This window comes from Pan troglodytes, chromosome 21 (assembly GCF_028858775.2).
Source record: "Pan troglodytes isolate AG18354 chromosome 21, NHGRI_mPanTro3-v2.0_pri, whole genome shotgun sequence".
Lineage (NCBI taxonomy): Eukaryota > Metazoa > Chordata > Mammalia > Primates > Hominidae > Pan > Pan troglodytes.
In genome coordinates this window covers 32694865-32701717 of record NC_072419.2, presented here as the reverse complement: position 1 = coordinate 32701717, position 6853 = coordinate 32694865, and the positions used below count along the sequence as shown (strand labels likewise).

General features: G+C 42.1%; 1 non-coding gene across 1 annotated transcript; it reads left to right on the top strand.

The window, feature by feature from the left end:
- The first annotated feature begins 1001 nt into the window (after positions 1–1001).
- On the top strand, positions 1002–1093 carry MIR663A (microRNA mir-663a). Its single transcript, NR_035976.1, has one exon. It is a non-coding gene; the product is annotated as a microRNA mir-663a (primary transcript).
- The last annotated feature ends 5760 nt before the right edge of the window (positions 1094–6853 follow it).

Here is a 6853-nt window from a genome sequence, read left to right as displayed (position 1 = left end):
CTCTCCTCTGGCGGGTGCGCACGGGCCCTGTGAGCGATCGCGGTGTGCTCGGGCTGGTGACGCGTGCGCCGGCCGGCCGCCGAGGGGCTACCGTTCTGCCTCCGACCGGTCGTGTGTGGGTTTACTCGGAGGTGCTTTGCCTCTGAAGAAAAGAGGCGGGTGGACGGGGTGGGGGGGGGGGGTGGGAGGCCGAGGCTTGTGGGGTTGCGCTCACGCTCGCACCGGCCGGCCCCCGCCCTGACCGCGAACGCTCAAGGATGCTGCACGCAGGTTTTTCCTCGTACCACAGGCCCCCTCCCTTCCCCAGGCCTCCCTGAGCGCCTCTGCGGGCCCCTCGGGCCCCACGAGGGGCGGCTGGCGGGTGGGGACTGTGACCCATCCTCGGTGAGAAAGCCTTCTCTAGCGATCCGAGAGGTGTGCCTTGGGGTACGGGATCCCCCGGCCTGCCGCCTCTGTCTCTCTCTCCGTTATGGTAGCGCTGCAGTAGCAACTCGCTTGCAGAGGAACCCTCCTCAGCTTCCCCCTGGACGGGGTGACGGGAGAAGAGCGAGGGTTCCGCCGGCCACCGCGGTGGTGGCCGAGCGCGGCTCGTCGCCTACTGTGGCGGGCGCCTCCCCCTTCCGAGTAAGGGGAGGATCCCGCCTGCCAGGCCCAGCGTCCTAGCGGGTTGGGACGCGGCTGACAGCGAGCCACGGCTGTGCGCAGCGTTCCGTCCGGCGAGTGACCCCCCCTCCGCCGCGAGTCAGCTCTCCGCCCGCTCCCTTGCCAAGTCGCGACCGGTGCCGACGACCGCGTTTGCGTGGCACGTGGTCGGGCTGCCTGGCCCTGGGAAAGCGTCCCACGGTGGGGGCGCGCCGGTCTCCCGGAGCGGGACCGGGTCGGAGGATGGACGAGAATCACGAGCGATGTGGCCCTGGCGTTGAGTTTGTGGCTGTGGTCACTTCGGGGCCCCGGTGGCGGGACCCGGGGCTCGTGAGGCAGGTCTTGGTGGGTGCCGAGGGCCTTCCGGCATCCCAGGCGGGGCGCCGCGGGACCGCCCTCGTGTCTGTGGCGGTGGGATCCCGCGGCCGTGTTTTCCTGGTGGCCCGGCCATGCCTGAGGTTTCTCCCTGAGCCGCCCCTCTGCGGGCTCCCAGGTGCCCTTGCCCTCGCGGTCCCCGGCCCTTGCCTGTCTGCGCCCCCTTCCCCGCCCGCCGCCCCCCGATCCTCTCTCCTCCCCGAGTGGCTCACCGGCTTTACGTCGGTTGGTGGCCCCGTCTGGGACCGAACCGGGCACCGCCTTGTGAAAAAAAAAGAATAGAATATACCCTGTTAAATCAGACATGATACTTGCTTTTGTGGAGCTTATGCTTTAGTGCAGAAACAGAAAGTCAAGCAAAAACTCAAACTATGTAACTTTAAATTGGATATGTGCTAATGAAGGAAAATGTGGCACTGTAAGAAAAAATAATAGGGAGTTAAAGGATAAATAGGAATTTGCTGGATGAAATTTATGAAGGGCTGAAGATTTCAAACAAAAGAAACTGATGCAGAAGGGTGCAGCTTTGGAGTCAAGAATGAAGTTCTAGGAGATAAGAGAGCAAGGAAATGGTGGGAGAGGAGGTCAAAGTAGGTAGGATTTTATATATTATCAATGGGAAAATATTGAACAATCCTAAGCAGAAAGGCAATGATATATGTTCATCTTCATTACAAATTCTTATATTTTTAGTAGACCTGTTTTCAGGCAAAACTTCGTAAGAGAATAGTAACAAAGAGAAAAAAAGCAGTGGTCTCAAATTATCTCTAACTCACCTGATGACTTTAAGTTAAATGGCCTCAACATTTTGTGATGCTTTTCCTTCTTATAAAGTAAGGAGTTTAGATGAGGTGAGGTATCCAATTTAGTTTAGCTTCAATTTCCCGTAATTCGACTGCTGTCAAGTCATGCTTTGCTTTGTTCTGTTTGTGAGCCAGAGTAACTTTAAGGCAGTATATTAACTAGAAGAACTATTTCTTTACTTTTAAACTTCAAAATTATGATGACATAAGAAGTGTTTCAAAGAACATTTAGAAAGTAGACAAATGAAAAATTTTTAACATTTTGGAATGCTTCTTTTATTTCTTTTTGAAACCTAGGTTTTTGGTGGTAGTGGTGATATTTATTTTTTGCCAAACTAACCATTCTATGTAATTTTGTAGCATTTTGGGTTGATGACCACCGTAAGTCTAGTATTCCCATATGTGTTAAAATTTATCTTTACAATTAATATATTTTCACTGAATTATTTAATTAAAAATTAAACTACAATTTCTAATACATGTTCAATGAGATATCATTAGGCATTACCTGAAAAGGATTTCTGGAGAAAGAAAGAATTTCTGGTTTAAAAAAGGTTGAACAGGTTTTCCTAGTGCAGTTCTCTCGGTCTCTAGGATGGAACTACAGCATAAAGTAGCTTCCAAATTTACTTCACAAATTAGCCCTTAGATTTCAAGAATTACTTGTAATTTTTTTTTATAGAGCACAATTTCTTTGCTCTTCAGTATTACACTTGCTTATGTGAGTTCCTAAAACTAAGTTTAATTTTGGAAATTCTTAATTTTATATTTACATTTTGAGTTGTGTTTAAATAAAAAATTAAGTTTAGCAAAAAGCTAGGTTTTTATTTCCACCTACAAATTCAGTGTCCCATCAATAGAAAAAAAATTCTCAATAATATTTTAAAGTTACTTACTTTAGTCTTTGTCATTAAAGACTAAAATTTACCAGGCAGAAATGCCCCCAGAAGCTACCTATGGAGGAAATATAAATATTAGTATTACCTACTAATATTAACATACAAAATAGTCAATTATGGTATAGCAGTTAAATATATATAAAAGTTAAATATTTATAAATGATACAGGACTCACATGTTTGCATGCCTGTTGTGCAGTCACAGTCTGATAAATTGATAAACAGAGTTTGCAGTAGAGAAAGAGTTTAATGATTGCAGGGCAGCTGAGTGAGGAGATGCGAGCACCCTCAAATCTGTCTTTCCAGAGAGTACTTGGCTGGGGTGAAGGGATTGTAGAGGACCAGCGGCTGGAAAATTGGGGTCACTGACTGGTTTGGTTAAGGGGGATTAAATCACCAGGATGTAGAAACTTTGCCCTTTAGTGAGTCGGCTTCTCCTGGAGCCCTTCGGAGCAGCTGATGTCAGTAGTTTCACTGGTATGTAGGATCTGAAAGAATACCTCAAAGAGAAAACTTAACATTTCACAATGCTGAAGTTGTTATCTATGAGTAGTTAAGTTTAACTATAATCTTGTGACAGGATATAAATGACTGTGGGGCCATACCTAGTGAACAATTATGAGGAAGCAGGACAGACAGCAAGTTAACTTAACGTTTAAGGCTGGATGTGCTGGAAGCTTATTTTTATTTCATCTGCTCCCTCCTCTCCCAAATAATTTTATAAAGATTATAGGGGTGGTTTCACTATATATATATATATATACATATATATATATATATATGTATATATATATATATGTATATATATAGTTACATATATATATATGTAACTTCTAATATGTTATCAGTTAATAAAAGCTCAAATTTTCTAGACATTTTTGTTGATTAAGCCAATAAAGTGGCTTCTACCAATGGATCTTGAAATGTGGTATGCTAAATGAATTTCTGTTTTCAAAAAGAATTGTGCATGATCAATAAATCACTAAAACATTGAGACAGTAGGCAAGTAAACTATATTTTTAAATTTACTAGTGGTGCAATCTTCTGCAAGTCACGTGACACTTTATGCCTTAATTTCTAAAAGAAAAAAGAGAACTTCCTAAATTACAGAGCTGGGTTCAAATATGAATTAGATATATAAATATGAAGATATTGGAAATATTAGAAATATGAATATGAAGGTACCTGCCATAGTGTTAGTGACTAACATATAGTTAACTATCATTGACAAAATTATTATTATTTTCTTGTTTTTTATTGGGGGGGTTCTTTTTTTTATTGTACTTTAAGTTTTAGGGTACATGTACACAACGTGCAGGTTTGTTACAAATGTATACATGTGCCATGTTGGTGTGCTGCACCCATTAACTCGTCATTTAGCATTAGGTATATCTCCTAATGCTATCCCTCCCCCCTCCACCCACCCCACAACAGTCCCCAGTGTGTGATATTCCCGTTCCTGTGTCCATGTGTTCTCATTGTTCAATTCCCACCTATGAGTGAGAACATGCGGTGCTTGTTTTTTTTTTTTGTGCTTGCAATAGTTTGCTGAGAATGATGGTTTCCAGCTTCATCCATGTCCCTACAAAGGACATGAACTCATCATTTTTTATGGCTGCATAGTATTCCATGGTGTATATGTGCCACATTTTCTTAATCCAGTCTATCATTGGTGGACATTTGGGTTGGTTCCAAATCTTTGCTATTGTGAATAGTGCCACAATAAACATATGTGGGTGTGTGTCTTTATAGCAGCATGATTTATAATCCTTTGGGTATATACCCAGTAATGGGATGGCTGGGTTAAATGGTATTTCCAGTTCTAGATCCCTGAGGAATCGCCACACTGACTTCCACAATGGTTGAACTAGTTTACAGTCCCACCAACAGTGTAATAGTGTTCCTATTTCTCCACATCCTCTCCAGCACCTGTTGTTTCCTGACTTTTGAATGATTGCCATTCTAACTGGTGTGAGATGGTATCTCATTGTGGTTTTGATTTGCATTTCTCTGATGGCCAGTGATGATGAGCATTTTTTCATGTGCTTTTTGGTTGCATAAATGTCTTCTTTTGAGAAGTGTCTGTTAATATCCTTCACCCACTTTTTGATGGGTTTTTTTTTTCTTGTAAATTTGTTTGAGTTCATTGTAGATTCTGGATATTAGCCCTTTGTCAGATGAGTAGGTTGCAAAAATTTTCTCCCATTCTGTAGGTTGCCTGTTCACTCTGATGGTAGTTTCTTTTGCTGTGCAGAAGCTCTTTAGTTTAATTAGATCCCATTTGTCAATTTTGTCTTTTGTTGCCATTGCTTTTGGTGTTTTAGACATGAAGTCCTTGCCCATGCCTATGTCCTGAATGGTATTGCCTAGGTTTTCTTCTAGGGTTTTTATGGTTTTAGGTCTAATATGTAAGTCTTTAATCCATCTTGAATTAATTTTTGTATAAGGTGTAAGGAAGGGATCCAGTTTCAGCTTTCTACATATGGCTAGCCAGTTTTCCCAGCACCATTTATTAAATGGGGAATCCTTTCCCCATTTCTTCTTTTTGTCAGCAAATAAACTAGAAAATCTAGAAGAAATGGATAAATTCCTCGACACATACACTCTCCCAAGACTAAACCAGGAAGAAGTTGAATCTCTGAATAGACCAATAACAGGCTCTGAAATTGAGGCAATAATTAATAGCTTACCAACCAAAAAAAGTCCAGGACCAGATGGATTCACAGGCGAATTCTACCAGAGGTACAAGGAGGAGCTGGTACCATTCCTTCTGAAACTATTCCAATCAATAGAAAAAGAGGGAATCCTCCCTAACTCATTTTATGAGGCCAGCATCATCCTGATACCAAAGCGTGGCAGAGACACAACAAAAAAAAGAGAATTTTAGACCAATATCCTTGATGAACATTGATGCAAAAATCCCCAACAAAATACTGGCAAACCGAATCCAGCAACACATCAAAAACTTATCCTCCATGATCAAGTGGGCTTCATCCCTGGGATGCAAGGCTGGTTCAACATACGAAAATCAATAAACGTAATCCAGCATATAAACAGAACCAATGACAAAAACCACATGATTATCTCAATAGATGCAAAAAAGGCCGTTGCCAAACTTCAACAACGCTTCATGCCAAAAACTCTCAATAAATTAGGTATTGATGGGACGTATCTCAAAATAATAAGAGCTATCTATGACAAACTCACAGCCAATATCATACTGAATGGACAAAAACTGGAAGCATTCCCTTTGAAAACTGGCACAAGACAAGGATGCCCTCTCTCACCACTCCTATTCAACATAGTGTTGGAAATTCTGGCCAGGGCAATCAGGCAGGAAAAGGGAATAAAGGGCATTCAATCAGGAAAAGAGGAAGTCAAATTGTCCCTGTTTGCAGATGACATGATTGTATATCTAGAAAACCCCATCATCTCAGCCCTAAATCTCCTTAAGCTGATAAGGAACTTCAGCAAAGTCCCAGGATACAAAATCAATGTGCAAAAATCACAAGCATTCTTATATACCAATAACAGACAAACAGAGTGCCAAATCATGAGTGAACGCCCATTCACAATTGCTTCAAAGAGAATAAAATACCTAGGAATCCAACTTACAAGGGATGTGAAGAACCTCTTCAAGGAGAACTACAAACCACTGCTCAATGAAATAAAAGAGGATACAAGCAAATTAAAGAACATTCCATGCTCATGGGTAGGAAGAATCAATATGGTGAAAATGGCCATACTGCCCAAGGTAATTTATAGATTCAATGCCATCCCCATCAAGCTACCAATGACTTTCTTCACAGAATTGGAAAATACTACTTTAAAGTTCATATGGAACCAAAAAAGAGCCCACATTGCCAAGTCAATCCTAAGCCAAATGAACAAAGCTGGAGGCATCATGCTACCTGACTTCAAACGATACTACAAGGCTACAGTAACCAAAACAGCATGGTACTGGTACCACAACAGAGATATAGACCAATGGAACAGAACAGAGCCCTCAGAAATAATGCTGCATATCTACAACTATCTGATATTTGACAAACCTGACAAAAAGAAGGAATGGGGAAAGGATTCTCTTTTCTTTTTTGAAATAATGGAGATATAGTAGAGAAGATTTTGTTAATTT